This window comes from Notamacropus eugenii, chromosome 2 (genome assembly GCF_028372415.1).
Source record: "Notamacropus eugenii isolate mMacEug1 chromosome 2, mMacEug1.pri_v2, whole genome shotgun sequence".
NCBI classification, from domain to species: domain Eukaryota; kingdom Metazoa; phylum Chordata; class Mammalia; order Diprotodontia; family Macropodidae; genus Notamacropus; species Notamacropus eugenii.
The window spans coordinates 410066397-410079396 of NC_092873.1; positions in this window are offsets into that span (position 1 = coordinate 410066397).

A 13000-nucleotide genomic window follows, 5' to 3' on the forward strand; every position below is an offset into this window, starting at 1 on the left:
TCACATTGGGCTGGGAGTGGAGCACAGGTTGGCCTGGGTCTTGCCAGCATAGACAGAGAGGAAGCAGGCCTTAGGGGACTGAATCGCTGGTGGCTGCTATGGATTCCTGACTTCTCAGTCCACAAAGTTTCAAGACAGCTTCAAAGGTCAGTGGGAAAAGTCTCTCACCTGGCTGAGAGGGGAGCATAATTCAGCTTCAGCCCCAGTCCTAGGGCAGCTGCAGCTGTGGTTACTGCTGAAGAGGAGGCTACTTCTGGAGACCTCCATTTAACAAGCTCAAAAGTCAAGTAATTGGCTGGGCAAATGAGCAAACAGGGAAAAAGAAACAAACTACAGATTCTTACTATCTTGGTGAAGAGGTATTTTCTATTTCATTGGTGATGAGGAAGATCAAGACATACAGCCAGAAGAAGCCAACAAAGCCAAAGCTCCTGCATCCAAAGCCTGTAAGAAAAATGTGAATTGGTTGCAGGCCATAGAAGAGCTCAAAAAGAATTTTGAAAATCAACTAAGAGAAGTAGAGGAAAAATTGGGGAGAGAAATCAGAGTAATACAAGAAAACCATGAAAAACAAATCAACAGCATTCTAAAGGAAACAAAAAAAAAATGCTGAAGAAAATAACACCTTTAAAATTAGACCAAACCTAAATGGCAAAAGAGGTCCAAAAAAGTCAAGGAAGAGAAGATTGCCTTAAAAAGCAGAATGGGCCAAATAGAAAAAGAGGTCCAAAAGCTCACTGAAGAAGATAATTCTGTAAAAATCAGAATGGAGCAAGTGGAAACTAATGACTTTGTGATAAATCAAGAAATTACAAAACAAAACCAAAAGAATAAAAAAAGAAGGCAATGTAAAGTATTTCATTGGAAAAACAACTGACCTGGAAAATGGATCCAGGAGAGATAATTTTAAAATTATTGAACTACCTAAAAGTCATGATCAGAAAAAGAGTCTAGACATCATATTTCAAGAAATTATCAAGGAAAACTGCCCTGATATTCTAGGATCAGAGGGTAAAATAGAAATTAAAAGAATCCACCAGTCACCTCCTAAAAGAGATCCCAAAAGGAAAACTCCTAGGAATATTGTAATCAAATTCCAGAATTCCCAGGTCAAGGAGAACATATCACAAGCAGCCAGAAAGAAACAATACAAGTCCTATGGAAACACAAGGATTTAGCAGCTTCTATACTAAGGGATTGGAGGGCTTGGGATATGATAATCCAAAGGTCAAAAGAGATAAGATGAAAACCAAGAATCACCTACCCAGAAAATCTGAGTATAATACTTCAGGGGGAAAATGGAGCTTCAATGAAATAGAAGATTTCCAAGCATTGTTGTTGAAAAGACTAGAGCTGAATAGAAAATCTGACTTTCAAATACAAGAATCAAGAGAAACATGAAAATCTAAATAGGAAAGAGAAATCAAAAGGCACTTATTAAAGTTGAACTGTTTACATTCCTACATGGAAAGATGATATTTATAACTCATGAGACTTTTTTCAGTATTAGTATACTGAGAGAGAGACAGAAGGCACAGGGTGAGCTGAATATGAAGAGATGCTATTTAAAAAAAATTAAGTTTGAGAGGAATGTACTAGGAGAAAGAGAAAAGAAGACCTAGAATGTAGTTAATCATCTTACATAAAAGAGTCAAGAAAGAGCTTTTACAATGGAGGAGAGCAAGGGGAAGGTCAGAGGAAATAAGTGAACCTTCCTTTCATTGAATTTGGCTTCAGGAAGAAATAATATACACACTCAATTGGGTATGGAAGTTTATCTTATCCTAAAGGAAAGCAGTGGGGAAGGGGATAAGGGAGGGGGGATAACAGGGATGGTAGATTGGGGGAAGGGATAATCAGAAGCAAACACTTTTGCAAAGGAACAAGTCAAAGGAGAGAACTGAATAAATGGATGGCAAGACAGGATAGAGGGAAATATAGTTAATCTTTGAGAACATGACTTGTGGAAGTCTTTTGCAAGACCACATATGTGTAACCTATATTAAATTGCTTGCCTTCTCAATGAGGGTGTATGGGGAGGGGGGAAGGGAGAGAATGTGGGACCCAAAGCTTTAAAAATTCATATTAGAGGTTATTTTTCCATGCAACTAGAAAATAAGATATATAGGCAATGGGGTACAGAAATCTACAGGAAAATAGAAGGGAAGGGGTTAAGACAGGGTGGTGATAGAAGAGAGGGCAGATTGGAGGAAAAGCCAATCAGAATACACATTGTCCTGGGATGGGGCTAGAGGGAAGATTGGAGAAAATTTGAAATTCAAAATTTTGTGGAAGTGAATGTTGAAAACTGAAAATAAGTAAATTTATTAAAAAGAAAAAAAAGTAGCTAATAATAATTGTCCTGCATAACTCATAGACTGTTGTTACTCATAATGCTTAGTAATTCTAAAGTCTTTATAAACTTTTATTAGGGGGTGGGAATGCTAACTGTCTACTGAGGAGAAGGGAAAATGAAATCACCTGCCTTATGATAATTTTTGTTTTCCCCCAAATATCCCTAATCTAGCTGTGACAATTCAAGTCTATTCAATATAACACTTATTATTTGATCTCTTTGGGGTACAGACCTAGTAGTGGTATTGCTAGGTCAAAGGATATTCATGGTTTTATAGCCCTTTGGGCACAGTTCCAAATTGCTCTCCAGAATGGATCAGTTCACAACTCCACCAACAGTGTATTAAGGTCCCAATTTTTCCATATCTTCTCCAGTAGTTATCATGTTCCTTTTCTGTCTTATTAGTCAATATGATAGGTATGGGGTAGTACCTCAGAGTTGCTTTAATTTTCATTTCTCTAATCAATAGTTATTTAGAGCATTTTTTTCATATGACTGTAGATAGCTTTGATCTCTTCTTCTGAAAACTTTCTGTTGATATCCTTTGACTACTTATCAGTTGGGGAATAACTTGCATTCTTATAAATTTGACTCATTTCTCTAAACATTTGAGAAATGGGGCCTGAGATGAAGGGTTTTTCTTTAAATATATACAATATAAAAAAATAAAAAGCTATTTTTCAAAAGTTTTCCTTTGTATGTTTAACCGCCAGGTGGCAGCAATAACCACTCACTAGGCGTTTCTGCTTAACCAGGTAGCTTGGCTATGTCTAGCTAGGCAGAAGTACTGAATAAGAACTTACTCTCTGTGGTTGACAGAGAGGCAGGAGTCTTCCTCTACAAGACAACACTGATTTGTTATCAAAGGGGTGTGTGGATTTGTGAAACTACCCAGTCAAATTAGTCCTGAGCCCCCATCCACTGACTCCTCCTCCCCCTTCTTATTGTAATACAGTGAGCAGCAAACATCTGACTTTGACATGCTGCTGGCATTGGCCTTACAAGGTGATGCAGTGGATAAAACACTGGATCTGGAGTCAGGAAGACCTGAGTTCAAAACTAGCCTCAGACTCTGGGAAAGTCATTGAACTCCCGTTTGCCTCAGTTTCCTCATCTGTAAAAAAGCGCATCATAATAGCACCTACCTTGCAGAGATGTTGGGAGGATAAAATGAGATAATATTTGTAAACCACTTAGCACAGTGCGTGGCACATAGCAGGTGCAAGACAAATATTAGATATTATTATTACTAGAAGCAGAGATGCTTGATTACATATTTACTTAGCATAGACTCAATAAGCAAATAAACATTACATAATAATCAGAGAACAATATCTAATAGATGTATAAAACATTTACCAAGAAGTTCTAAGCCCATTGCTTTTCTAAACCTGAGAAGTTCCCTAAGACAATGGACTGGCCCTAGAACATGCCATTTTTGTTTTTGCTCTTAAAGTTCCCTACTCCCACTCCCCCTCAAGCTGACAGAGGAGTATTCTTTTAACTAACTCACGGCAATAAAAATATATATTTGAATAAAGCCATTGAGGGCAATTATTTTGTATTGCTCTGCAGATTTCTTACCAGGAATTTGTTTTTCTTTCTCCCTTTCCTCTGAACATACTATGGATTATGGGAGATGGGAGGGTAAGAATATCTATTTCTGTTAATTTAAAAGAGAGAGATTGAGGGAGCTACAGATATGAATGGTACATGCACTTTCAGATGAGGTCACTATATTTTTTATTTTACTTAACTGTTTCACTTTGTCACCAGAGACATTTCAGAGGGGGGCAATCTGTGAATACGTATTGTAATATAAGAACAAAACACATCCATAAAACTCTTTAAAAAGAACCCCTCCAAAATTGAACTCACTAGATCATGAGGCAAAACTCTTGAGGATCTCTAGTCCTGAAATTCAAAGCCAGGGATTGGATTTGGGATCTTGGTTCAACCCAGGGTATGGGACTCAACATCTGGTGCCACCTGGACCAGACGGTTTGTGCTTTCCAGAGCTCGGGTTGTGTGGGGCCTCTAACTGTTCTTGGACTTGGATAGCCCATCAAAGAACAAAATGAATTGACTCAGCTGCCAGACCCAGCAAGGAGCTGCTTCACCATAATAGGGCTCTTTGTCTCTTTCTCTTGTCTACGTTGTTGAGGAGGGAGAGAAGGTTCCTTGACATAGCTATTTCACATGACTTCACTTCTGATTGCTACCTAGCCCCAATACTTATTGCTTCCGAGGTGGGGCAGATAGAATCAGTGCCAAAAACTCCATTATACATAACGGTTATATTATATAATCTCAAAAAAAAAAAAAGAGAAATATCTTCCTTGATTATCCTACAGGATCATGTTGGTTTTACGAATGTAAAAAGATTCACATAAATACACCCTATGCCCTAACCAAGAGAGTAATCAAATTCTAAGCTTACTCCCCTGGAAGAATTCAGTATACTTATTTTAAGATTAATTAACATAAACAAGTATCATAGAATCTATTTTAATAGCAAGAAGCCTTATCTAATATATTTACAGGACCATGTATGTTTTTATCAAATCCATCATGTTAATAATTTTCTTGAGCCCTAACTAGATTTTTAGATTTTTTTTTTTTAGAAAATCAAAAAGTTACTTAAAAGGAAATATGGGTAATATTTTATAAGTACAGGAAAATTAGACCAGGAAGAACAATCACTTTGGAATAATGGATTTTTATCATTTTAGTTTCTAATTTAAAAAAAGAACAATGGGTTTATATTCAAATTTGAAATGATCATTTCGCTCCCCTTCTCAAAAGATTTGATTTCTATCTACCTATAGAGTCTCATTTCATACTACTCCATGTTGGAATCAGTTGCTAGCATGAATAGGACTTTCAAATACTGTGCAAGTGAGTAAATTATTTGCTGCGTTTTAGAAAGGGATGACTTTATTTAACTGGAGATACCCTAGGGAACACCGAAGTTAGCAGAGAAAACATGAAGAGTGAATTAAGAAAGCATGTACTATCCAAACTAGACAAGCAGTTGACACTTCCAAAAGAAGGGAAGCCCAAAGACTTCCCACACTGGGACTACTGCAGACAGTACCTGAGCAGAACAGGTCATGGAAATGAAATAATTGAGAATGTTTCTGGGAAGCCTTGGCCATGATGATTCTTAAGCTGTGACCAGAGAGGTCAGTCAACTAGTTTTGTGAGAGGCTATTTCCAGAATGAATCTTCAATCTTGCTGGGACCCTTGGGGTTCACCTTCACTCAAGCAGCTGAAAGATCAGGGTGTTTGAGATTTTTTTATAGAGAGAGTGGTCTCATTGGTTTGCTATTTCCAGGGTCACAGGTAGGGAGCTGCCAGTTATCCAGGTAACTGGAAAGTTTCCAGGCATAGAGGTGTTGATAATAAGGGATTCTAGAAGATGGGGAGGGTGAGAGGGAAAGGGTAGCATTCCTGGTTGAAGATTCCTGGTTAAGCCACAAACAGCTGGGATTTTTTCTGCCCAAATTAAATAATCCCCTTCAAGAATTCTCCATTTCAGCCCAACTGTCCTGCTAGCCATTTTAAACTACAATCCTTTCTTAATTTCTAGGCCTTTGCATATGTGGGTCCTCAGTCTGGAATACACTTCCTTTTTCCTCTGCCTCCAAGAATGCCTCACTTTGCTACCTGCTGGATGGGGCCTCTCCTGATCTCCTCTGTTGTTCGGGGGCTCTTTTTGAAATTATTTTCTAGAACTTTGTATATAATTTGTAATTACTGATTTGTTTACATTTTGTGTATTTATATTTGTGTATAATACATTACTATATTTCTTTTGTTTATCCCTAGTCCTTGGTGGATAGTAATTGATCAATAAATGTTGGTCAAATTAGATAGAGCTGAATTTTGAAATCTTCTTGAAGTATATTTGTAGGTACATGGATAGTCACATTATTCTTGTAAAATAATAAAAATAAAGATAAATTACTAATTTAAAAAGTGGAATATTCTAAAGGATTGATTACATTGACCAGGAATTATAACATATGAATTTCCAAGGCATTTTCACTGGCTGATTTCTGTGCCTTTATTCATTCCATTTAGTTCAACCCCCTAATCTTATAGATGAGGCAGCTGAAAGACTCAGGGAGTTTAAGTGATTTGCCCAAGGTCATCACATCCCAGAGGTGGGGTGGATGGAGCCTGGGCCTTGATTCAGGAAGACTCGTCTTCCTGTGTTCAAATCCAGTCCCAGACACTTATTAGCTGTGTGACCCTGGGCAAAGTCATGCCTCAGTTTCCTCATCTATAAGATGAGCTGGAGAAGGAATTGGCAAACAATTCCAGTGTCTTAGCAAAGCCCCAAATGAGGTCACAAAGAGTCAGAGTTGACTGAACAACAACTTCTGACTTCAGAGACAGTATTCTTTTCACTGTAATAATTTATTAAGGTAAAACTATTTTTATATGTAACAGAAGATGAACCCATTCACAAAGTACATTAGCATGCTTAGCTGATGAGGTCCCTGCTTCTGGGAGAGTTGTGATAGTATATAATGGAAGCATCTTAGAATGTCTCTGGGGTATGCTTAGACACTTTATAATTGGTTCTGGTCTACTAAGTGGTGGAGAGTTACAGAGCTGCAGCTGCCTTCAAAAGACCTTAGTTGGCCTTGACCTTCCCTATTGGTGGATGTCTGGTCTTGGTTTGACTCCATGGCTCACAAAGTCTAGCAAGAGTCAGTAATATAAGGGGAGAGGCCTTGGGCCCTCTCCCTCAAGCTGAGATATGGCCCCATGAGAATGGATTTTAGAACAATCCCAGCTCAAATTTATGGTTTCCACATGTTTTTTATCCATACCATGAGAAAGAAGTTTTCTAGTCAAATAAGTCGTAAATACAGTGAGACGAGACAATTAACAAAGTTAGTGTCAGTTAGAAATTAGTATCTCAGATGTTTGGGTTTCCCCCATATATCATATATCTCTGTGATACCAAGATAAGACAAATTCCATCACTCTGGTTGCAGGCATCCTGTCATAAGCTGCTTGTCAACCTTATCTGTTCTTTGAAGTTGCTGACAGAAAAGGGTATTTTTAGAGCAAAGCAAAAAAGTCTGGTTGATAAGTTCAGGCTCTGGCCCTTATTAAAGTCCAAAAATTTTATTAAATGATTATCATTATATATACATATGTAATATATGTATATATGCATATATGTATATGTGCATATATATGTGAGTATATATGTGTGTATATGTGTGTATATAGACACATATATACTCACATTTTTTAAATGCTGTCTCATTTGATTCTTACAACACTTCTTGAGTGCCCAATCATTATTTACCCTATCTGTCCTATCATTAATATCTTCATTTTATAAATGAAGAAACTGAGATTTAGAGACATTAAGTGAATCACTCAAGGTCACATAGCTCAAGCAGAACTTGAATTCAAGTCTTTCTGACTTCAAGTCCAGTGCTCTATCCACTGCACCATCTAGCTGTATCTATGACTATTGTGCTATATGCTAGGGCTACAAAGAAAAAAAATCAGTCTTTGCCTTTAATGAGTTTATCAGGGAGACAATCTAAGAATTACAGTGGTGAAGCAGGGTAGTGAACTGTTTTGTTAAATCATTCCTTTTTACTCTCCATCCTAATATTAAGTCAGTCAATTAGCATTATTAATCTACTCCATATGCCAGGCACTGTGCAAAGGACAAAGAAAAGTAAAAGAAGGTTTCACATCACAATACACAAGTTCCTCCTCTACTCTGGAGAGTTGAATCGAAGGATCAATTATTCTATCTTTTGTGACTCTGAACTCCCTGCCAAAGATGAGAATTTGGCAAAACATCTCAAAGTCACATCTCTTTCTTTGTGGATGTTTCTCTTTATTGTCTCCTTCTGAATATATTTCCAATAAACACATCCAAACTTGCAAAGGCCTGTGATCAACACTGTTTATAAAGAAAAAGGATACATTGAAAACAAAGAAAGGCACAGATTTTCTTGTGTTCAGGAAAGGGTTTAGGCGTCCATGAGTGAGCCTTCAGGGAGGAAGGAAGATTATCAACTTGACACTTGTAGTTGGGAAAGGGAGACTGTTTCAGCAATATACTATCTGTCCTAACAATTCTTGTGCCCAAGAAGCCCAACCAACCTTCTTCCCAGAGTCCTGGGACTCTGTTCCTTTTCTGTGGTGGCTGCCATTCTGTACTCCTACTCTCCTATTTCTAGTTCATAGTCTATCTTTCTCCACATCCAGGCACAGCTTCAGTCTTCAACCGAGTTAGTATTATATATTTTCAGGAGTGGAGACCCTTACTCTGTGACTGGCAAAAGCCTCTCTATTTCTACTTCCTTGGGTGTTTGGCTCTGAAGCTTAATATAACATGAACAGGAGATGGGAGAGTAAGGTCATCCCAGCAAGTCTGTATCTTTTTAATCTTGGTCTTGACTTTTACCTGTGTTCCTGGTACAGAGTTGGGTTTCCTCAACTTCCTCAAAGACATCACCCTGACTGAGTAACAGCAGCAGGTATGTGGCACGACTCTATATTCATTCTTTGGGCTGGCTTGCTCACTTCAACCTACCTTCATGCTGGTAGGTATTCAAACTTAGAGTTCTAGAGATAATCCTGTTGTGGGGGAACTATACTCCCACTCTTTTCTACAGTTCTTAAACAACTCCACTGGTAAGCTTCCATTTACATAATCCTACTCACCCAAAAAAGATGATACATTGGATCATAAATATAACCATTTACTTAACAATAAGGTAAAAACAATAATATCACAGGTACTCTTAAGGCAAACATAGGATTAATAAATATATAACAATCCACACATATTCCCATCAATGTACTTGGTGTCTGTGAGAAAGAGTGGGCATGAAAAAATCAGTCAGAAAAGCACATAAATAAGGAAAACCCATATGCCCAGGAAAACTCACAACTCTGACCTAGAAACTTCATTGTCCTCTTTCTGTCTTGAGAACTATACATAAAAATTCTTTAATGAATTTGAATGTATTTCTGTGTCGAACAGATGCTTCTGTTGCTAAGCTGAGTTGATTCAGTGATTCACAATGTACTTGACTAACAACTCATTGGTCATGACATCTCAGTCAAATTACAGTACTGGGTGAGTTCTCTGATTCCACGCTATTCCTCTGGTCTGCTAGACATACCTTTAAAGAGCAACTGTAATCATCACTTCAGCTTTAGGCTTAGCTGATGGCATTTGATGCTGTAGATTTACTGGGTATTTTCTCCTCTCTGGGTATGTTTCATGACACTGCTTATCCCTGATTTTCCCGCCACCCCTTCTCTGTCTCATTTGCTGGTTTTTTTATCCATGTTATAGCCACTAACCACAGGTGCACTCCAAGGTTCTGTCCAGGGTCTTCTTCTTTTGTTCGAAACTATCTTACTTGGTGATCTCATCACTTCCATCTCTATGAAGATGATTCCCAGATCCACATAGAGTCCTTCCTTTCTCCTGAGTTACAGTACCGCATCACAAATTACCTTTTGGACATCTTGAACTGGTTGTCCAATAGGCATCTCAAACTCAATGTGTTCAAAACAGAGCTTATTATCTTTCCCTGAAAATCTTCCCCTTTCGCTAAGTGCTCTAAGAGTACCACCATCCTCCCAGTAGTCTAGGCTTGCAACCTCAATTCACTTTCAACTCCTCTATAGCACTGACTAAGCTCATCTAAATTGTTTGTTTAAATCTGCAAGTCTTTCTGTTTCTATCTTCATACCATCTCTTGTATATATCTCCTTCTTTTCATTTACAGAGCCGAAACCTTATCAGGCCCTCTTCACCTCTCTCCTGGACTACTGCACTAGCTTTCTTACTGATGTTCCTGCCTTAAGACTTTCCTCACTCTAATTCACCCATCACCCTGCTCAATTTTTTTACTATATTTTATTTTTTCCCCAATTACATGTTAAAAAATGTTTTTAACTTTTTTTAAAGTTTTGAATTTCAAATTGTATCCCTCCTTCTGTCCTTTCCCTTCCTCCTCTCTGAAACAGTAAGCAATCAGATATAGTTATACATGTACAGTCATGGAAAACATTTCCCTAGTAGTTATTTTATACAAAAACACTTGAATAAAAAAAGAATTAATAAAAAAAGAAAAGTGAAAAATAGTATGCTTCAGACAGTATCAGTTCTTTCTCTGGAGGCAGATAGCATGCTTCATCATGAGCTCTTTGCAATTACCTTGGATCATTGTATTTCTGAGAAGAGCTAAGTCATTCATAGTTGACAATATTGTTGTTACTGTGTATAATATTCTTCTGGTTCTTATTACTTCACTCTGCATCAGTTCATGTAACTCTTTCCAGATTTTTCTGAAATCATCCTGGTTGTCATTTCTTATAGCACAATAATATTCTATCACTATCATATAACACAGCTTGTTTAGCCATTCCCCAATCGATGGGTATCTTCTCGATTTTCAATTCTTAGCCACCACAAAGAGTTGCTATAAATATTTTTTTGTGCAAATAGGTCCTTCCTCCCACCCTTTTTTTGGGATGTCTTTGGGATATAGACCTATCAGTTTGCCCTGCTCAGTTAGCTCCACTGGCTTTCTATTACCTCCATGATCAAATGCAAATTCTTATCTTTGGCATTTAAAGCTCCTCATAACCTGGTCTCTTCCTGCTTTTCCAGTCTTCTTGTCCTTTGTTCTGTGTATTCTGCAGCCCAGCTACATTAGCCTAGTTACCGTTCTGTGCACATGGCTCTTCATCTTTGGTTTCTGTGTCTTTGCGTTGGATGTCTCTTATGCTGGAATGCTCTGTCCCCTCACCTCTACTGTTTCCCTGACTTCTTTCAAGATTCAGCTCGAGTTCCACCATCTACAGGAGGCCTTTTTCAATCTCTTCTTCCTATCTCTTAGTCCCTTCCCCTTTCAGATTTCATTCTATCTACTCTGTTTATATCTTATATGTGCCTAGTTATTCACATACCGTTTCCCTCATTAGAATGGGAGTTCCTTGAGAGTGAGGACTGTTTCAATTTTTGTTCTTGTATCCCTGGTCTCTAATACAGTGCCTTGCACATTATTAGGCACTTAATCAATGCTTATTGATTGAGCCATATTTCAGGTCAGATATAATGAGGTTCAGTACCAGGATACTAGCAGAAATGGAAAAATGGAAGGATACAAGAGATAGAATATAAGTAGAATCAACAAAGATTTTGGCCATTGATCAGTTATGGCACTGAGTCAAGGTTATGCTACATTTGAATATTGTACTCTGGTGGGTTACTGCTTCATAGTAGCTTTTAAAGAATCATAGCAACTCATTCAACTGTGCTAAGAGCTGGAAATACAGATACAAAAAAAACAGTCCTTGCCCTCAAGGAGCTTATGGGGGAAGAAAACACACAGAAGAAAAGGAGAGAGCAGGAGGGAAGGAAGGTACCTCTGCAGGAGCACAATGGAGAAATCTAAAGGAGATAGCAGAAGTAAAAAATGAAGACAAGGATGGCCTGGGCATTCTCCTTAAATGAAGGTCCTGGGAGGGGCTCTCCACCTTCCATTTTGTGATGGGTTCCAAGGCAAAGGGTACTGATGAAACGTGAATTCCAGGTCTGAAGCAGCATTCTTGGGGGATGTACCAAGAAGATCTGAATTTTCTGTCTTTAAAAGTAGATGCATGATTAGAAGTATTCTTTTTTTTTTCCCCGTTCCTCTCCCAGTTCATGTTGTGCCTTCCTTGCTCACCTGTAGTCTTGGCTCTGTGGTGAGGAAGGTGGGGAAGAAGGAAGATTCAAAGATGACTCTGGATTTCTGAGTCTCAGTGACCACGATAGTAATGCCATTAAAAGAATTAGGCACCTTAGGGACAGGAAAAGGTTGAGAGAAAATAAGCTCAGCTTTGGACATCTTTATTTTGAAGCGAAGGCAGGACACAAAGGACGAGTCTTGTACGCAGCTAGAGATCCTAGCACCACAGGTCTGGAGTTGGATCAGCTAAAACCTCCTTTTACAAATGAAGTGGTTTGGGGACTCAAAAATAATAATTTATATGTATTATATATGTATATATATAATTAAAAGTAAACCAAAAATATAGATTTGGGAGACATCTAGATAGAAGAGGGAGCTGAAGTCATCAGAATGAGTCTGAGTGAGCCTGCCACAGGACAGAGGACAGGAGGGGGTGGAAATGGTCAGACTCTGCACATAGTAGATACTACAGGAAGAAATGTGTGTGTTCATCCTTCGTTGCTGAAGAAGACCATGTCATCAGAGAAAGGATGACATGACTTGCACTTGACTTTGTTTTGAGTGAGGGAGGGCTGTGCAGGTCACCAGCCTCCCTTCTGCTCCAGAGCCATCTGAATCCATCAGGATGGCTGGAGATGACCCAGGATGAGGCAATGGGGGTGAAGTGACTTGCCCAAGGTCACCCAGCTAGTGAGTGCCAAGTGTCTGAGGGGAGATTTGAAGGCACTGATGCTCTATCCACTGCACCACCTGGCTGCCCACAGGAAGGGATGCCTGCTCTTGGAAGTGCAGGGGTTTACAGGGTCCAAGACAAAGTTTGGGGTAGAGGAATGAGGGTGGTCCCAGAGCAGAGGGAATGAGGCTTTGTGGGCCTGGTGGCAATTAAATCAATAAGCA